This window comes from Dendrobates tinctorius, unplaced genomic scaffold, assembly GCF_039654945.1.
Source record: "Dendrobates tinctorius isolate UK_male_01 unplaced genomic scaffold, ASM3965494v1 ptg000179l, whole genome shotgun sequence".
In the NCBI taxonomy this organism is placed as follows: Eukaryota; Metazoa; Chordata; class Amphibia; order Anura; family Dendrobatidae; genus Dendrobates; species Dendrobates tinctorius.
The window spans coordinates 4,326,906-4,349,587 of NW_027361846.1; the positions used below are offsets into that span (position 1 = coordinate 4,326,906).

At 45.2% G+C, this 22,682-nt stretch overlaps 1 protein-coding gene across 3 annotated transcripts in view; it reads left to right on the plus strand.

Annotated features, from left to right (window-relative positions):
- Positions 1-22,682, plus strand: part of LOC141054869 (gap junction gamma-1 protein-like) — a 181,252-nt gene that overhangs the window by 100,120 nt on the left and 58,450 nt on the right. Inside the window, exon 1 of one of the 3 annotated variants that reach the window (XM_073551754.1) lies at positions 5,683-5,973. The exons of the other annotated variants lie outside the window; for them this stretch is intronic. The gene's annotated coding sequence lies outside the window, so the exon portion shown is untranslated. Of the gene's footprint in view, positions 1-5,682; positions 5,974-22,682 lie in introns of those variants that run through there. 3 annotated transcript variants of the gene reach the window in all.

Genomic DNA, 22,682 nt, shown 5'->3' on the forward strand with positions numbered 1-22,682 from the left:
GCGCCCTGAGTGAGAAGGTTGTCCCTTACTCTGATCACCTTGCCTTGTGCTTCTCTTTGGGTTCCTCTAACCGTCCGGACATTGGTAGAGGGTTGTGGAAGCTCAATTCCAGTCTCCTGGATGATGCCTATGTTCAAAGCCGTGTTCACTCACTTATCCAGCTTCATCTAGACAGGGTTGACTTCTATGACAACATGACCGACTGGTGGGAGGACGTCAAGGAGGATATCAGATCCCTCTTAAAGAGACTGTCAGTTAATAAAGGGAGGAATAAGTACAGCCAGTACCTAAAGCTGCGCAAAGAATTGGAGTCACTGTATTCGGCGGGCGGGGATGACAAAGTGAAGATCGACCGGCTGAAATCTGAGATAAAGCAGTATCAGTATAGCAGGTATACCTCCCTGGTTCTTGAACGGGATTATGGGTCCTTAGGGGCCCCTGATCCCTTTGAGAATTGCAGGGAGAGGGTGGCCAAAAAAATGGTCACGGGTCTCATTGACTCCCAGGGTGTATTACAGGATTCACGGGAGGGTATCCTGGAGGTGGTGAGATCTTACTAAGCTGACTTGTTTCAGAGGAAAGTTTTGGATAAAGATAAGATGACTCAATTCTTGGAGGCAACTCCAGTGCCTGATACTAATGATCTGGACTTTTCTCCTTTGACAGCAGAATTAACGGTGGAAGAAGTTAAGGAGGCTATTGATAAGTTATATCTGAAGAAGGCACCAGGTCCAGATGGTATAACGGCAGAATTTTATAAGAAATTCAGAGACCTCCTGGCTCCAATTCTCGTGGATGTGTATAGAAATTGTCTAGAAAATCACCTGATGCCTCCATCCATGAGGGTGTCCTCGTTAATTCTGCTGTCTAAAGGTAAAGAGCCGAGTGACATCAAGAACTGGAGGCCGATTGCCCTCTTGAATGTGGACAGGAAGATTCTGGCGAAGATCCTGTTTTCTAGGTTAGTCTGTTTGTCCCCGGCACTGTTGGCAGGCTCTCAGTTTGGCACAGTAAAAGGGCGGAACATCTCTGGAGCAGTCATCTCGATACGAGAGATGTTTGAGAGATGTAAAGCTCTGCGGTGTGGGAGATATGTTGTTAGTCTGGACCAGGCTAAAGCCTTTGACAGGGTTGATCATGACTATCTGTGGGCCACTTTGTCAAAGTACGGTATTCCGGGACAATTTGTGGATTGGTTGAAGACGTTGTACAGAGAGGCGGTGAGCTTTCCTCTGATTAATGGTTGGCAGTGTGACACTTTTGGAGTTGGGGCGGGGGTGAGACAGGGCTGCCCAATGAGTCCGCTCCTGTATGTTTTTGCCCTAGACCCATTTCTGAGGTCACTGCAGGAGTGCGATTTTCAGGGGGTGCCGGTCCCCCACTGCCCGCCTCTGAATGTTGTTGCCTATGCGGACGATGTGACGCTGGTGATCTCCAATCCTTGTGAGGTGCAGATGTTATCTGCGTCCATCAGAAGCTACTCAGAGGCCTCCGGGTCTCTGGTCAACCTTGAAAAGAGTCAAGCTCTGTGGACATTAGATACTGAGCCCAGCTTTGATCTGCCGCAATTTTCCAAAGCCTCCACCCATATTAAGATCCTAGGGGTTAAATTTGGGTGGGATGATAATGCCACTCTAAATTGGGAGGAGAAATTGGAAACCGGAAATGCAAAGGTTCAGCGATGGAAGAACTGGAGGCTGACTTACAGAGAAAGGGTCACAATGTTGAAGACGTACCTGGTCCCCGTTTTCTTGTATGTCTCTGTCATTTTCCCTTTGCCAGAATCTTTCTCAGCGATGCTCTTCAGCCTGTTCTTCCAGCTCTTGTGGGGGAATAGGATGAACCTGATAAAGAGGGGAATAACGTACCTATGGCGGAGAGAGGGTGGGCTGGATATGTTGAATCCAAGGGTTTTCTTTGACTCCTTGTTTCTAAAGGTGAATTTTGGGAACATGGACTCAAACAGTAGCTCCCTGTGGGTAAATAGTATCAGATACTGGATATTGCCTTTTGCAGAATCTTGGGTGCGGGGCGGCAGTCTCAAGAGGAGGAGATGGACAGGTGACCACCTCCCCCAGTATCTGGACTATGGTCTGAAGTGTGTTAGGAGGTGGGGACTGGAGAGGTCTTACATTGAGAGCAGTACGAGAAGAGACCTGTATGCTCGTGTATGTAGGACTTTCTTCTACTCTCCACTGGCCCTGAGAGATTGTGTCACCACCACCCTGCAGGAAAGCCTTAGGTTCCTAAACGGGAAACGGCTACCTCCTAAACTGTTTGATGTCACTTGGCTTTCACTGCATAGTCGGCTCTTTGTCAAAGGGAACCTGAAACATCTGTGTGTCTCTGATCGGAATTGTCCCCTTGGTTGTCAGCAGGAGGAGACTATGGAGCACTTTATATGTGATTGCTGGGGAGGGAGGAAGATCTGGGAGGAAGTGTCAGATAATCTAAAAATCCCCAGACTGCGGACTCTAAAGTATCCTGACATAATCTATGGTGTCCCCTCCACTGTTAGTAACATCAACAGAGAGACGCTGTACATTATAATCAGTGTCATCAAATACTATCACTGGCACATGAGAACCCGGGTGTCACTGCACAATGAGCCGTTCGATCACACCGCTGCAGCCAATCAGGTTATGTCAGAACTCCGGTGGATAAAATCACTAGAAGTTGGAAGGAGTCCAAGAAACATAACGTTATGGAGAAACATAAAGTTCAGTTAGAAAATATGATAATGTTTTTTTGTTTTTTTTTCCCTCTAACTTTCTTTTTCCATCCTCAGGTGTGGACACTTTAATTTATTTATGAATATGATCTGATCATTAGTGCTGCGTATATATTACCTAAGTGGTTTGTGTTTTGTAATACTGGATGATTTTTGTTTTATTATAATTGTATTTATGTTTGGGTTTTTATAATAAAAATTGCCCCTATGTACAAGAATATAACTACTATAATACTGCTCCTATGTACAAGACTATAACTACTATAATACTGCCCCTATGTACAAGAATATAACTACTATAATACTGCCCCTATGTACAAGAATACAACTACTATAATACTGCTCCTATGTACAAGAATATAACTACTATAATACTGCCCCTATGTACAAGAATATAACTACTATAATACTGCTCCCTATGTACAAGAATATAACTACTATAATACTGCTCCTATGTACAAGAATATAACTACTATAATACTGCTCCCTATGTACAAGAATATAACTACTATAATACTGCCCCCTATATACAAGAATTTAACTACTATAATACTGCTCCCTATGTACAAGAATATAACTACTATAATACTGCTCCCTATGTACAAGAATATAACTACTATAATACTGCTCCTATATACAAGAATATAACTACTATAATACTGCTCCTATGTACAAGAATATAACTACTATAATACTGCTCCTATGTACAAGAATATAACTACTATAATACTGCTCCTATGTACAAGAATATAACTACTATAATACTGCTCCCTATGTACAAGAATATAACTACTATAATACTGCTCCTATATACAAGAATATAACTACTATAATACTACCCCCTATGTACAAGAATATAACTACTATAATACTGCCCCTATGTACAAGAATATAACTACTATAATACTGCTCCTATATACAAGAATATAACTACTATAATACTGCTCCTATGTACAAGAATATAACTACTATAATACTGCCCCCTATGTACAAGAATATAACTACTATAATACTGCTCCCTATGTACAAGAATATAACTACTATAATACTGCTCCTATGTACAAGAATATAACTACTATAATACTGCCCCCTATGTACAGGAATGTAGCTGCTTTTCTGCATCTCCTGACCGGTTCCCGTTTTTGCTCCTGTCCCTGCAGTATATCCCTTCCTATGACTGTTGAGTGCGGCACACTTTGTTCTTTCGATCCTTGGTGCAGACGTCTGACATTTGGGTGTAGTTTACGATGAGTTGTCAGATTTTGGATGTAGGCGATGGTTTCCTGTCACTGACTAGTAGCAGAGCGTTTGCTGGTTGTGATTCCTGATTGTTCTCTTGTTCTCTTTTGCCTTTGTTAGTCTGGTCTTTGTTGTTCTCTGCTGTGTCGGATTTTCCTCTCCCCATTGTAGTGATTTTGACTTTGGTGCCGAACTTGTGACTTTTTGCACTGAAGTCGATTAGTCCCCAATCCCCACAATTTTAAGCGTGCCCTGAAAATGCATTTATTCAGACTGGCCTACCGCCTCAACACATTAACCTAATCTATCCCTGTGTGGCACAGCCAAAAGTTTTACCATAACCAGGTTCCCGCATCATGTTCCCACATGCTTTATGCCTCCATTAGCCCTCTGTGTCTGTACTGTTACACACTTAACATTATGGCTGGTCCATACAATCAGGGCAACTGTTACCACCCACCTTTCGTGTCTCCCTCTTTCCTCATAGACTGTAAGCTTGCGAGCAGAGCCCTCACTCCTCTTGGTATCTGTTATGATCTATGTGATTATTGTTATGCTGTAATGTCTATTGTCTGTACAAATCCCCTCTGAAATGTAAAGTGCTGCGGAATATGTCGGCGCTATAGAAATAACATTTATTATTATTATTATTATTATTATTATTATTAAGTCCCCAACATGGTGAGAAGCCAATAAGAAGAGGGTTTGTGACTGCAGATCTTGTGAGCCGCTCCTGAGATTGGAATGAATATCAGAAAAAAGTGACATAAAAAGAATCGGCACATGCTGCCGCGGGGCCAGCGTCTGTTAGAAAGCGGCTGATTGGTCACCGATCTGCCGCAGGGCCACCGTCTGTTAGAAAGCGGCCGATTGGTCACCGATCTCTTGCTGCACATGCTGCCGCGGGGCCAGCGTCTGTTAGAAAGCAGCTGATTGGTCACCGATCTGTTGCTGCACATGCTGCCGCGGGGCCAGCGTCTGTTAGAATGCGGCTGATTGGTCACCGATCTGTTGCTGCACATGCTGCCGCGGGGCCAGCGTCTGTTAGAAAGCGGCTGATTAGTCACCGATCTGTTGCTGCATATGCTGCCCCGGGGCCAGCGTCTGTTAGAAAGCAGCTGATTGGTCACCGATCTGTTGCTGCACATGCTGCCGCGGGGCCAGCGTCTGTTAGAAAGCAGCTGATTAGTCACCGATCTGTTGCTGCACATGCTGCTGCGGGACCCGCGTCTGTTAGAAAGCAGCTGATTGGTCACCGATCTGTTGCTGCACATGCTGCTGCGGGACCCGCGTCTGTTAGAAAGCAGCTGATTGGTCACCGATCTGCCGCGGGGCCACCGTTTGTTAGAAAGCGGCTGATTAGTCACCGATCTGTTGCTGCACATGCTGCCGCGGGGCCAGCGTCTGTTAGAAAGCAGCTGATTGGTCACCGATCTGTTGCTGCACATGCTGCTGCGGGACCCGCGTCTGTTAGAAAGCGGCCGATTAGTCACCGATCTGTTGCTGCACATGCTGCCGCGGGGCCAGCGTCTGTTAGAAAGCAGCTGATTAGTCACCGATCTGTTGCTGCACATGCTGCTGCGGGACCAGCGTCTGTTAGAAAGCAGCTGATTGGTCACCGATCTGCCGCGGGGCCACCGTTTGTTAGAAAGCGGCCGATTGGTCACCGATCTGTTGCCGATTCTCCGGGGTCTTCTCTGGGGATTTCGCCGCCCCGCACTAATCTTACTTCGGCTTACTTATTGCTGCGGTTTTCTGGAGACGATAATGAGACGTCTCCTTTCCAGATTCTTCCTTTGAAGAAGACGATTTTGGTATAAAGCTGTGATTCAGCAGCCGGGGGGCAGGGCTGGAGCCGTGACTCAGATTTCCCGGTCCCTCACCCTGTGAGGGGCGTCCAGAGGAAACCCACAGATCAGAGGAAACTCCTGAAGACTCTGCTCGTCAGAGTCCGGACATTATGAGGAGCTGCGGGGTCCGGAGCCATGGAGGACGACTTCTGAGTACGTATAATGTCTGTGCTCTGTAATGACCGCGTCGTGCCCGGGGCCCCGAGTGATGTCCTGCCAGGGGCCGGTGTAGAATTGTGTAGGGGGTGAATGAATTCTCGTTATATTATCATTGCCTGATTGTTCGTAAGCTTTGTATTGTGGTGTGTGCTTGCAGATTAAATTAATGCAATATCTTTGCAATCTGCATCTATACAATCCACCTACATACGATCCACATCTGTGCAATCTGCATCTATACAATCCGCCTACATACAATCCACATCTGTGCAATCTGCATCTATACAATCCACATCTGTGCAATCTGCATCTATACAATCCGCCCACATACAATCCACATCTGTGCAATCTGCATCTATACAATCCGCCTACATACAATCCACATCTGTGCAATCTGCATCTATACAATCCGCCTACATACAATCCACATCTGTGCAATCTGCATCTATACAATCCACATCTGTGCAATCTGCATCTATACAATCCGCCCACATACAATCCACATCTGTGCAATCTGCATCTATACAATCCGCCCACATACAATCCACATCTGTGCAATCTGCATCTATACAATCCGCCCACATACAATCCACATCTGTGCAATCTGCATCTATACAATCCGCCTACATACAATCCACATCTGTGCAATCTGCATCTATACAATCCGCCTACATACAATCCACATCTGTGCAATCTGCATCTATACAATCCGCCTACATACAATCCACATCTGTGCAATCTGCATCTATACAATCCGCCTACATACAATCCACATCTGTGCAATCTGCATCTATACAATCCACATCTGTGCAATCTGCGTCTATACAATCCGCCTACATACAATCCACATCTGTGCAATCTGCATCTATACAATCCGCCTACATACAATCTACATCTGTGCAATCTGCATCTATACAATCCGCCTACATACAACCAGATCTGTGCAATCTGCATCTATACAATCCGCCTACACACAATCCACATTTGTGCAATCTGCATCTATACAATCCGCCTACATACAACCAGATCTGTTCAATCTGCATCTATACAATCCGCCTACACACAATCCACATTTGTGCAATCTGCATCTATACAATCCGCCCACATACAATCCACATCTGTGCAATCTGCATCTATACAATCCGCCTACATACAATCCACATGTGTGCAATCTGCATCTATACAATCCGCCCACATACAATCCACATCTGTGCAATCTGCATCTATACAATCCGCCTACATACAATCCACATCTGTGCAATCTGCATCTATACAATCCGCCTACATACAATCCACATCTGTGCAATCTGCATCTATACAATCCACATCTGTGCAATCTGCATCTATACAATCCGCCCACATACAATCCACATCTGTGCAATCTGCATCTATACAATCCGCCTACATACAATCCACATCTGTGCAATCTGCATCTATACAATCCACATCTGTGCAATCTGCGTCTATACAATCCGCCTACATACAATCCACATCTGTGCAATCTGCATCTATACAATACGCCTACATACAATCTACATCTGTGCAATCTGCATCTATACAATCCGCCTACATACAACCAGATCTGTGCAATCTGCATCTATACAATCCGCCTACACACAATCCACATTTGTGCAATCTGCATCTATACAATCCGCCTACATACAACCAGATCTGTTCAATCTGCATCTATACAATCCGCCTACATACAATCCACATCTGTGCAATCTGCATCTATACAATCCACATCTGTGCAATCTGCGTCTATACAATCCGCCTACATACAATCCACATCTGTGCAATCTGCATCTATACAATCCGCCTACATACAATCTACATCTGTGCAATCTGCATCTATACAATCCGCCTACATACAACCAGATCTGTGCAATCTGCATCTATACAATCCGCCTACACACAATCCACATTTGTGCAATCTGCATCTATACAATCCGCCTACATACAACCAGATCTGTTCAATCTGCATCTATACAATCCGCCTACACACAATCCACATTTGTGCAATCTGCATCTATACAATCCGCCCACATACAATCCACATCTGTGCAATCTGCATCTATACAATCCGCCTACATACAATCCACATGTGTGCAATCTGCATCTATACAATCCGCCCACATACAATCCACATCTGTGCAATCTGCATCTATACAATCCGCCTACATACAATCCACATCTGTGCAATCTGCATCTATACAATCCGCCTACATACAATCCACATCTGTGCAATCTGCATCTATACAATCCACATCTGTGCAATCTGCATCTATACAATCCGCCCACATACAATCCACATCTGTGCAATCTGCATCTATACAATCCGCCTACATACAATCCACATCTGTGCAATCTGCATCTATACAATCCACATCTGTGCAATCTGCGTCTATACAATCCGCCTACATACAATCCACATCTGTGCAATCTGCATCTATACAATACGCCTACATACAATCTACATCTGTGCAATCTGCATCTATACAATCCGCCTACATACAACCAGATCTGTGCAATCTGCATCTATACAATCCGCCTACACACAATCCACATTTGTGCAATCTGCATCTATACAATCCGCCTACATACAACCAGATCTGTTCAATCTGCATCTATACAATCCGCCTACACACAATCCACATTTGTGCAATCTGCATCTATACAATCCGCCTACATACAACCAGATCTGTGCAATCTGCATCTATACAATCCGCCTACATACAATCCACATCTGTGCAATTTTTTTCCTTGCAATCTCTGTTTCTGTTAACAGCCCACAGTTCTGGGATTTTCCTTTTTAAGGATAAATAGAATTATCCAAAGAAACAAGATTTCAGAGTATGCGGAACCTCATTACGGCCACCATCCAGCTCCTCTGTGGAATAGAACACGGGCTATGTCTTAGAGGGGAGGGGCTTGATGAGTGGGTGTGGCCTCAATGTAATGAATCTGGACGGATTGTGACTCCTGGACTGGTCATCAGTACAGTAATCTGGGGGAGACATGGTGCTGCGGGTAGCTGCTCGGCCACCACTGTTAGGTATGTGGGTGACTGAGGTATGTGGGTGACTGTGCTCCGGTATCCCAGCTGCCTGTCCCCATGATGGTATCAACTCATTCTCTGCCAGTCCACTGTATGAGGTCACATCTCTCTACCCCTCCCTCCCCAATTCACTATTTAGGCCGGAGTCACACTAGCGATAAAATCGGACGAATGCAATGCGATAAAATATTGCATTGCATTCGTCCCAATGTTATTCTATGGTGCTGCACCCATCATGCGTTTTTTTATCGGATCCGTTCCTCGGACCGAGACAATCGCAGCATGCTACGATTGTCACCGATGATCGGATCGGATTCGACAATGCAAGTCTATGGGTGCGATTAAAAAACGCACCACACGTGTGACTTGCGATTAAATCGCAAGACTTCTCCAGGTCTACAGGAAAGAGCATCAGGCATTGGATGTCAATTTGATGCTTAGATGCGAATAAAATCGGTTCATCGCCGGAAAATGGGATGACAGACGGATCCCTGGACAAGAATTCTTTGTGCGATTTCGTACCGTTAAAATCAGACCGATTTTTTAATGGTTGTGTGTGACTCCAGCCTTAGGCTGTGTGCACACGCTGCGGATTTAGGTGCGGATTTTGTAAAATCCGCAGGTGAAACCGCAGGTCAAAATACCTGCGGTTTTACCTGCGGATTGCTCTGCGGTTTTGCCCTGCAGTTTTTCATCTCCTCAGTGGAGGAGATGGCAAACCGCAGCGGAATCCGCAGAAAGAATTCACATGTCAATTCTTTCTGCGGATTGAAAACCGCAGATAATCCGCCCCGAAAATTCCGCACCGTCTGCATTGCGGTTTTTGATTCCCATAGGGAATCATTGTACTGTACACCGCAGCAAAAACTGCTGCGGGTCCGCAGTGGCCAAAACCGCTGCGGAACCACAGCAAAATCTGCAGCGTGTGCACACAGCCTTATGGTCAAATTCATCCTCAGTTTCACCATGATGAGTCGATTATATTGGGTCTCATTTACTTCATGGCCAGTCCAATATATTGAGTCTCATTTACCCCCCATAGACAGTCCATTATATGAGGTCTCAATTACCCCTATGGCCATTCCATTATATGGGGTCTCATTTACCCCCATGGACAGTCCATTATATTAGGTCTTATTTGCCCCTATGGCCACTTTATTATATGGGGTCTCATTTACCCCCATGGACAGTCCATTATATGGGGTTTAATGTTCCCCATGGCAAGTCCATTATATTAGGTCTTATTTACCCCTATGGCCACTTCATTATATGGGGTCTCATTTACCACTGTGGCCACTTCATTATATGGGGTCTCATTTACCCCTATGAACACTTCATTATATGGGGTCTCATTTACCACTGTGGCCACTTCATTATATGGGGTCTCATTTACCCCTATGAACACTTCATTATATGGGATCTCATTTACCACTGTGGCCACTTCATTATATGGGGTCTCATTTACCCCTATGACAACTTCATTATATGGGGTCTCATTTACCCCCATGGCTAATCCATTATATTTGGTTTCATTTTCCCCTTGGCCAGTCTATAATAGGGATTTTAATTACTCCTGGTCCGTCTATTCTATGGGTCACATCTTTCTCTTCCCTCTGTATTTTGGCATATTCCCCACCTTTGAGACAAGCAGCCGTTGTGGATGGTTTTTCTCTTATCTGTCTCTTTTCACAGAATGCTAAAAACATAAACTTATAGCATGGTTACATAACACGTTAACATGTCACCCCGCGGAGACCCTTTCAGTCCATCCTATGACACGCTCTGGGTACACGAAAACTGGCAGCTGATACATATAGACAGGTCCATCCCATTGTCAATGGAACAATGGTGACCTTGCGGTGGGTAACAATATAGCTGGGAGGGGTCTTCCTGTCGGCCACTACCAGGTGGAGAAACTTAACCATCAAGCACAACACAGCAACCTGAGAGGCGCAGGATCTCTGGACATTGAGCTCAGCCATCACTAATATGACTAATATAATATAGCACTGATACTCCAGTCACATACAAAGCTGCAAATCTTCTGCAAGGTCCTGTATTCAAAGTGTCAATTTTACTATTCTGTGCACGGTATGCGCACTGCATGTCCAGTAATGCACCGCTGCAGAGTGAGCTCTTTACAGCCAGACGCAGCAGGAGCATGAGATGTGAACTCCTGCAGTGTAGAGAATCAGTGACTTCAGCTCCGCATGTGACTGGAGGATAAAACCTGATGTAATAGCGCAGTAGTGAGTGCAGCTCTGGGGGATAAGACACAATGGAACAGCAGAATAGTGACTGAGTGACTGCAGCTATGGAGGTGACCAAAAAGAACAAGTGGAGTAACCTTGAACCACAGGAAAAAAGTGGTATACAGTATAGAAAACGCATCTTTATTAAGTTTAAAAATCAAACATTTATGGAGGTGACTAGAGGATAAGACAGAAGAAACAGCAGAATTGTGATTGCAGCTCTGGAGGTGACTGGAAGATAAGATATGATGTAACAGCAAAATAGTGAATGAGGTCTTAAAGCCAGTGATGCCACAAATTACCTCCTGACGAGGCGATCTGATCATTAAGCCATTGCCAGATTATGTTCTGATGAAGCTGCTGAGAGCAGCCCAGGGGGTGTAAAGTTGCCCTTATAAATGAAGGTCTTTATAAATAATAGAAAAAGAAATCCAAACCTACAGGGCCCTGCATAAGAAAAAAAATTGCCCCCTAAACCTAATAACTGGTTTAGCCGCCCTTAGCGGCAAGAGGCCACCCACTTCTGTATGTATACACCCCACACTATCGCTCCTCCTGTCCCGTATATATACACCGCACACTATCGCTCCTCCTGTCCCGTATATATACACCGCACACTATCGCTCCTCCTGTCCCATATATATACACCGCACACTATCGCTCCTCCTGTCCCATATATATACACTGCACACTATCGCTCGCTCCTCCTGTCCCGTATATATACACCGCACACTATCGCTCCTCCTGTCCCATATATATACACCGCACACTATCGCTCCTCCTGTCCCATATATATACACCGCACACTATCACTCCTCCTGTCCCATATATATACACTGCACACTATCACTCCTCCTGTCCCGTATGTATACACCGCACACTATCACTCCTCCTGTCCCGTATATATACACCGCACACTATCACTCCTCCTGTCACATATATATACACCGCACACTATCGCTCCTCCTGTCCCATATATATACACCGCACACTATCGCACCTCCTGTCCCGTATATATACACCGCACACTATCGCTCCTCCTGTCCCATATATATACACCGCACACTATCGCTCCTCCTGTCCCGTATATATACACCGCACACTATCGCTCCTCCTGTCCCGTATATATACACCGCACACTATCGCTCGCTCCTCCTGTCCTGTATATATACACTGCACAGTACCGCTCCTACTGTCCCTTATATGTACACCGCACACTATCGCTCGCTCCTCCTGTCCTGTATATATACACTGCACAGTACCGCTCCTCCTGTCCCTTATATATACACCGCACACTATCGCTCGCTCCTCCTGTCCTGTATATATACACTGCACAGTACCGCTCCTACTGTCCCTTATATGTACACCGCACACTATCGCTCGCTCCTCCTGTCCTGTATATATACACCGCACACTATCGCTCGCTCCTCCTGTCCTGTACATATACACTGCACAGTACCGCTCCTCCTGTATATATACACTGCACAGTACCACTCCTCCTGTCCTGTATATATACACTGCACAGTACCGCTCCTCCTGTCCCGTATATGTACACCGCACACTATTGCTCGCTCCTCCTGTCCTGTGTGTATATACACCACACAGTACCGCTCCTCTTGTCCCTTATATGTACACCGCACTGTTATGAATGGGTCACCGAGGAGAAAAAAGAAAAACAAGCTAAGTCACAGAAAACCAGAGAGGTTGGTAACTATGCAGATTGCAGATCCCTGATCCTACCACACAACTAGCAGTAGCCGTGGAGCGTGCCTACGATGATCCTAGACGCCTCGTTACGGCCGGAGGACTAAATAAGCCTAAAGCAAGAAAAGGTAAAACTAACTTCCCCAGAGCAGACCCCAAAGGAATAGAAAGCCCCCACACATGTATTGACGGTGAAGCAAGATGAAGGCACAAACACAGGCAGGAAAATAGGCTGAGCAAATGATGGGGCCCAAACTAACTAGACAGGAAAGGAAAGACACTGTCTGCAACCTGCAAAAGACCCTACAAAAATCATGTCCAACACTTCTGATAGCAAAATTAACCCTGAAGTCACTAGACTTCTCCCACTATATCAGCACTCTGAAATATTCTGAGACAGAGCAAAAAGAGACCGAACTAGTAAGGGACAAAAAGCCAATTGGCAAAATACTGATAAATAAGAGTGGAAATTCAGCACAGACCTCAGCCGGGGCTGGCTGACCACACAAAAAACTGAATAAACCAACAAAATCAAGTGTGAACATAAGCAGAAAAACTTAGCTTTAGATGACTGGAACAGAGCTGAAAACCAAGAGCTGACAAGCCAGAAGGAATCACCAGCAACTTAATAGGGCGACGGCTATCTTAAATCCAATCTGAGACTCCTGAAATCCAATCGTCATCCTCATTCTCAGGTGGCAGATCTCCACCGATCAAATCAGCCTCACTACCTCCTGTTACCACCAGAGGGAGTCTGGAAGGAGAACTCTCAACTGGTGAACCAGAGAATGAACTCACAACAGTACCCCCCCCCCTTAAGGAGGGGTCACCGAACTCTCATGCATGCCACCAGGCCGATCAGGATGGGCCCGGTGAAAAGCACAAACCAATCTATTGGCATGAATATCGGAGGCAGAGACCCAAGAATTATCCTCCTGACCATAACCCTTCTATTTGACCAAATACTGGAGTCTCTGTCTAACCAAACGAGAATCCAATATTTTCTCTACCTCATATTCCACATTGCCTTCAACCAACACAGGGTCAGGAGGTGCTGCCATAGGAACCTCTGGCTCAACAAACCTCTTCAACAGAGATTTGTGAAATACGTTATGGATCTTGAACGTAACTGGAAGAGACAATCGAAATGAAACAGGATTAAGAATTTCCAAAATCTTATAAGGACCAATAAATCTTGGCTTAAATTTAGGAGATGCAACCTTCATAGGAATATTCTTAGATGACAACCAAACCATATCACCCACTTTAAATCGGGGAACAATGGTCCTATGCCGGTTGGAAAATCACTGGGCCTTTTCCTGAGAGAGTGACAACTTATCCACCACTTTGTCCCATATCTGCTGCATTCTCACAACCACAGTGTCCACACCTGGGCAGGACGAAGATTCCTCTTGTCCTGAAGAGAATCGAGGATGAAACCCAAAATTTACAGAAAAAGGGTGACATCAAAGTGGCAGAACTAGCTCTTTTGTTCAGTGCTAATTCGGCCAAGGGCAAAAATGAGACCCAACCATCCTGATCAGCAGATATAAAACATCTCAAATAAGACTCCAAGGTCTGGTTTGTTCTCTCAGTCTGTCCATTGGTCTGGGGATGAAACGCGGAGGAGAAGGATAACTGAATTCCCAGATTGGAACAAAAGGCTTTCCAGAATCTGGAAACAAACTGGACTCCTCTATCGGACACAATATTCTCAGGAATCCCATGCAACCGAACCACCTGTTGTAAAAACAAGGGCACTAACTCAGCGGAAGATGGCAACTTTGGGAGTGGTACAAGATGGACCATCTTCGAAAATCTATCACAAATCACCCAGATAACAGTCATTCTCTGAGAGACAGGAAGATCAGAAATAAAATCCATTGTGATATGGGTCCATGGCCTCTTGGGCACCGGCAAGGGCATCAGCAACCCACTAGAACGAGAACAGGGTTTAGACCGAGAACAAGTCCCACAGGACTGTACAAAATTACTGACGTCACGAGACAAGGCAGGCCACCAAAAGGACCGACTCACCAAATCTCTGGTACCAAAAATACCTGCATGACCAGCCAACGCGGAGCAATGAACCTCAGACATCACTCTCTTTCTCCACTGGTTAGGAACATACAATTTTCCCATAGGGCAACGCTCAGGTTTATCCTCCTGAAATTTCTCCAGGGCGCGTCTCAAATCGGCAAAGAAACTCCTAGAAAGGGCATCTGCCTTAACATTCTTAGTGCCCGGAAGAAAAGAGACCACAAAATTAAAACGCGTGAAAAACAAGGCCCATCTAGCCTGTCTAGGATTCAAGCGTTTGGCCGACTCCAGATAAATCAAATTCTTGTGATCGGTGAGGACCACAACTTGATGTCTAGCTCCCTCCAACCAATGTCTCCACTCCTCAGATGCCCACTTCATGGCCAACAATTCCCGATTCCCCACGTCATAGTTGCGTTCAGATGGGGAGAACTTTCGAGAAAAGAAGGCACAGGGATTCATCTTAGAAGTCACAGGGTCTTTTTGGGACAAAACAGCTCCTGCACCAATCTCAGAAGCATCTACCTCCATCTGGAATGGAAGTGAGACATCAGGTTGCTGTAAAACTGGAGCTGAAGTAAATCTCTGCTTAAGCTCCTGAAATGCTGAGATAGCCTCAGGAGACCAATTCAGCACATCAGAGCCCTTCTTGGTCAGATCAGTCAGTGGTTTGACAATACCAGAAAAATTACCTATAAATTTACGATAGAAATTAGCAAAACCCAAAAACTTCTGGAGAGCCTTCAAAGAAGTAGGCTGAACCCAATCATAAATGGCCTGTACCTTGGCCGGGTCCATTTCAATAGTCGATGGAGATAAGATAAATCCCAAAAATGAGATCCTCTGTACACCAAAGAGGCATTTTGATCCCTTAACAAACGGGGAATTCTCCCTCAAAATCCGAAACACAGTCCGGAAGTGTTCTACATGAGAATCCCAATCACTAGAAAAGATCAAAATATCATCCATATTAGATGATCAAAAACTTATCCACAAAGTCTCGGAAAATATTCATAAAGGACTGGAAGACAGAAGGGGCATTAGAGAGCCCAAAAGGCATCACCAGGTACTCAAAATGTCCCTCCGGAGTATTAAACGCCATCTTCCATTCATCCCCGTGCTTGACGCGAATAAGATTATACGCCCCCCTGAGGTCAAGCTTAGTAAACCAGCAGGCACTCAACTCTGAAGAATAAATCAGACATCAGAGGTAACGGGTACTGATATTTAACCGTCATCTTGTTAAGGGAACGATAATCAATACACGGTCTTAATGAACCATCTTTCTTGGCCACAAAAAAACCCCAGCACCAAAAGGTGACGAGGATGGTCTAATATGACCCTTCTCCAACGACTCCTTAATATAGGATCGCATAGCATCATGTTCGGGTACAGATAAGTTGAGAAGCCGACCCTTGGGAAATTTACACCCAGGCATCAACTCAATTGCACAGTCATAACTCCTATGAGGAGGCAAAGACGCAGACTTACCCTCACTAAATTACATCAGAGAATTCAGCCAGATAATCAGGAATATCATGAGACTGAGGAGAGGTGGAGAAAACAGGAGCGTCCCTAAGAACACACTGATAACGCCAACTCACCACAGACACAGATTTCCAATCCAAAACTGGATTATGAGTTTGCAACCAAGGAAAACCCAGAACAATAGTGTCATGCAAATTATGCAGCACCAAAAATTTACAATTTTCTTGGTGGTCTGGGGCAACTCGCATTATCACCTGGGTCCAAAACTGAGGTTTATTCTCCGCCAAAGGAGTGGCATCAATACCCCTCAAAGGAATAGGCGTCCGCAGAGGCGTCATGGAAAAACCACAACGTTTAGCAAAGTCCAAATCCATCAGATTCAGAGCTGCTCGTGAATCCACAAAAGCCTTCGTGGAAAATGTGGACAAGGAGCAGATCAGAGTAATTGCCAAAAGGAACTTAGGTTGTACACTGCCCACAGCAAATGTGTGTGCAAAACGTTTCTCTCGTTTTGGGCAGACAGAAATAATATGAGAGACGTCTCCACAGAAAAAACACAGATTATTACGCCTTCTAAACTCCTGACGTTGCGCCCTAGACAAAACCCCATCACATTGCATAGGTTCAGACATTTGTTCAGAAAGTGGCAGCGCCTCCCGTGTAGTTTTACGTTCACGTAAACGCCGATCAACTTGAATGGCTAATGACATAGAATCATCCAGACCAGAGGGAACAGGAAATCCCACCATAACATCTTTTACGGTCTCTGATAAACCCTTCCGAAAGAGAGCTGCCAATGCACTATCATTCCATGTAGTAAGGACCGCCCACTTTTGGAATTTTTGACAGTATAACTCTGCAGAATCTTGACCCTGGTTTAATGCCAACAGGGTTCTCTCAGCTTTATCAACAGCATTAGGTTCATCATACAACAACCCCAAGGCTTGAAAAAATGCATCCACATTAGTCAGAATAGGATCTTCAGGTGTCAGAGAAAAAGCCCAATCCTGGGGATCGCCGCGCAGCAAGGAGATGACAATTTTAACCTGCTGCACAGAGCTCCCCGATGAGTTAGGCTTCAAGGCCAGAAATAATTTACAATTCTTAAAATTCAGAAATTTAGACCGATCCCCAGAAAACACATCAGGAGTAGGGATCTTAGGTTCAGCAGCATGTGACTGAATGAGGTAGGTGGAAATTCCCTGCACTTCAGCAGCCAGCTGCTCCACACGATGAGACAATTGCTTAATCTCCATTAGGAAAAAGAAAAAAAAAATACTCCTACGGCCCCAGAGAAAGAAGAGGAAGAAAATATAAAAAAAAAAAAAAAATTCTGAAACTTTTTTTTTTTTTTTAACAACTTTTTCCTGCTTTTGAGTACCCTAAAATCTGCGGTATGGCTGGTGATTCTGTTATAAATGGGTCACCGAGGAGAAAAAAGAAAAACAAGCTAAGTCACAGAAAACCAGAGAGGTTGGTAACTATGCAGATTGCAGATCCCTGATCTTACCACACAACTAGCATTAGCCGTGGAGCGTGCCTACGATGATCCTAGACGCTTCGTCACGACCGGTGGACTAAATAAGCCTAAAGCAAGAAAAGGGAAAACTAACTGCCCCAGAGCAGACCCCAAAGGAATAGACAGCCCCCACACATGTATTGACGGTGAAACAAGATGAAGGCACAAACACAGGCAGGAAAATAGGCTGAGCAAATGATGGGGCCCAAACTAACTAGACAGGAAAGCAAAGACACTGCAACCTGCAAAAAACCCTACAAAAATCATGTCGAACACTTCTGATAGCAAAATTAACCCTGAAGTCACTAGACTTCTCCCACTATATCAGCACTCTGAAATATTCTGAGACAGAGCAAAAAGAGACCGAACTAGTAAGGGACAAAAAGCCAATTGGCAAAATACTGATAAATAAGAGTGGAAATTCAGCACAGCCCCCAGCTGGGGCTGGCTGACAACACCAAAAAACAATAGAGCAACAAAATCAAGTGTCAACATTAGCAGAAAAACTTAGCTTTAGATGACTGGAACAGAGCTGAAAACCAAGAGCTGACAAGCCAGAAGGAATCACCAGCAACTGAATAGGGCGTCGGCTTTCTTAAATCCAATCTGAGACTCCTGAGATCCAATCGTCATCCTCATTCTCAGGTGGCAGATCTCCACCGATCAAATTAGCCTCTCTACCTCCTGTTACCACCAGAGGGAGTCTGGAAGGAGAACTCACAACTGGTGAACCAGAGAATGAACTCACAACACCGCACACTATCGATCGCTCCTCCTGTCCCTTATATATACACCACACAGTACCGCTCCTCCTGTCCCTTATATATACACCGCACACTATCGCTCGCTCCTCCTGTTCTGTATATATACACTGCACAGTACCGCTCCTCCTGTCCCTTATATGTACACCACACACTATCGCTCGCTCCTCCTGTCCCGTATATATACACCACACAGTACCGCTCCTCCTGTATATATACACCACACAGTACCACTCCTCCTGTCCCTTATATGTATAGCACACACTATCGCTTGCTCCTCCTGTCCCGTATATATACACCACACAGTACCGCTCCTCCTGTATATATACACCACAAAGTACCACTCCTCCTGTCCCTTATATGTATAGCACACACTATCGCTCCTCCTGTCCCGTATATATACACCACACAGTACCGCTCCTCCTGTATATATACACTGCACAGTACCGCTCCTCCTATCCCTTATATATACACCGCACACTATCGCTCGCTCCTCCTATCCCTTATATATACACCGCACACTATCGCTCGCTCCTCCTGTCCTGTATATATACACTGCACAGTACCGCTCCTCCTGTATATATACACTGCACAGAACCGCTCCTCCTGTATATATACACTGCACAGTACCACTCCTGTATATATACACTGCACAGTACCTCTCCTCCTGTATATATACACTGCACAGTACCGCTCCTCCTGTATATATACACCACACAGTACCGCTCCTCCTGTATATACACTGCACAGTACCACTCCTGTATATATACACTGCACAGTACCACTCCTGTATATATACACTGCACAGTACCACTCCTCCTGTATATATACACTGCACAGCACCTCTCCTCCTGTATATATACACTGCACAGTACCACTCCTGTATATATACACTGCACAGTACCGCTCCTCCTGTATATATACACTGCACAGTACCACTCCTGTATATATACACTGCACAGTACCACTCCTGTATATATACACTGCACAGTACCGCTCCTCCTGTATATATACACCACACAGTACCGCTCCTCCTGTATATATACACTGCACAGTACCACTCCTCCTGTATATATACACTGCACAGTACCGCTCCTCCTGTATATATACACACAGTACCGCTCCTCCTGTATATATACACTGCACAGTACCACTCCTCCTGTATATATACACTACACAGTACCACTCCTGTATATATACAATGCACAGTACCACTCCTCCTGTGTATATATACACTGCACAGTACCGCTCCTCCTGTATATATACACTGCACAGTACCACTCCTGTATATATACACTGCACAGTACCACTCCTGTATATATACACTGCACAGTACCTCTCCTCCTGTATATATACACTGCACAGTACCGCTCCTCCTGTATATATACACCACACAGTACCGCTCCTCCTGTATATATACACTGCACAGTACCACTCCTCCTGTATATATACACTGCACAGTACCGCTCCTCCTGTATATATACACACAGTACCGCTCCTCCTGTATATATACACTGCACAGTACCACTCCTCCTGTATATATACACTGCACAGTACCGCTCCTCCTGTATATATACACCACACAGTACCGCTCCTCCTGTATAAATACACTGCACAGTACCACTCCTCCTGTATATATACACTGCACAGTACCACTCCTCCTGTATATATACACTGCACAGCACCTCTCCTCCTGTATATATACACTGCACAGTACCGCTCCTCCTGTATATATACACTGCACAGTACCACTCCTGTATATAGACACTGCACAGTACCACTCCTCCTGTATATAGACACTGCAGAGTACTTCTCCTCCTGTCCTGTATATATACACCGCACACTATCGCTCGCTCCTCCTGTATATATACACTGCACAGTACCACTCCTCCTGTATATATACACTGCACAGTACCACTCCTCCTGTATATATACACTGCACATTACCACTCCTCCTGTCCTGTATATATATACTGCACAGTACCACTCCTCCTGTCCCTTATATGTACACCGCACACTATCGCTCGCTCCTCCTGTATATATACACTGCACAGTACCACTCCTGTATATATACACTGCACAGTACCACTCCTGTATATATACACTGCACAGTACCACTCCTTCTGTCCCGTATATATACACCGCACACTATCGCTCGCTCCTCCTGTCCTGTATATATACACTGCACAGTACCGCTCCTCCTGTATATATACACCACACACTATCGCTCCTCCTGTATATATACACTGCACAGTACCGCTCCTCCTGTGTATATACGCTGCACAGTACCGCTCCTCCTGTGTATATACACTGCACAGTACCGCTCCTCCTGTATATATACACTGCACAGTACCGCTCCTCCTGTATATATACACTGCACAGTACCACTCCTCCTGTATATATACACTGCACAGTACCACTCCTCCTGTATATATACACTGCACAGTACCGCTCCTCCTGTATATATACACTGCACATTACCACTCCTCCTGTCCTGTATATATATACTGCACAGTACCACTCCTCCTGTCCCTTATATGTACACCGCACACTATCGCTCGCTCCTCCTGTATATATACACTGCACAGTACCACTCCTGTATATATACACTGCACAGTACCACTCCTGTATATATACACTGCACAGTACCACTCCTTCTGTCCCGTATATATACACCGCACACTATCGCTCGCTCCTCCTGTCCTGTATATATACACTGCACAGTACCGCTCCTCCTGTATATATACACTGCACAGTACCACTCCTCCTGTATATATGCACTGCACAGTACCGCTCCTCCTGTATATATACACTGCACAGTACCTCTCCTCCTGTCCCATATATATACACCGCACACTATCGCTCGCTCCTCCTGTATATATACACTGCACAGTACCACTCCTCCTGTGCCTTATATGTACACCGCACACTATCGCTCGCTCCTCCTGTATATATACACTGCACAGTACCACTCCTCCTGTATATATACACTGCACAGTACCACTCCTCCTGTATATATACACTGCACAGTACCACTCCTTCTGTCCCGTATATATACACCGCACACTATCGCTCGCTCCTCCTGTATATATACACTGCACAGTACCGCTCCTCCTGTATATATACACTGCACAGTACCACTCCTCCTGTATATATACACTGCACAGTACCGCTCCTCCTGTATATATGCACTGCACAGTACCACTCCTCCTGTATATATACACAGCACAGTACCACTCCTCCTGTATATATACACTGCACAGTACCGCTCCTCCTGTATATATACACTGCACAGTACCGCTCCTCCTGTATATATGCACTGCACAGTACCACTCCTCCTGTATATATACACTGCACAGTACCGCTCCTCCTGTATATATACACTGCACAGCACCACTCCTGTCCCATATATATACACCGCACACTATCGCTCGCTCCTCCTGTCCTGTATATATACACTGCACAGTACCACTCCTCCTGTATATTTACACTGCACAGTACCACTCCTCCTGTATATTTACACTGCACAGTACCACTCCTCCTGTATATATACACTGCACATTACCACTCCTCCTGTCCTGTATATATATACTGCACAGTACCACTCCTCCTGTCCCTTATATGTACACCGCACACTATCGCTCGCTCCTCCTGTATATATACACTGCACAGTACCACTCCTCCTGTATATATACACTGCACAGTACCGCTCCTCCTGTCCTGTATATATACACCACACAGTACCGCTCCTCCTGTCCCTTATATATACACTGCACAGTACCGCTCCTCCTGTATATATACACCACACACTATCGCTCCTCCTGTCCCATATATATACACCTCACACTATCGCTCCTCCTGTGTATATACGCTGCACAGCC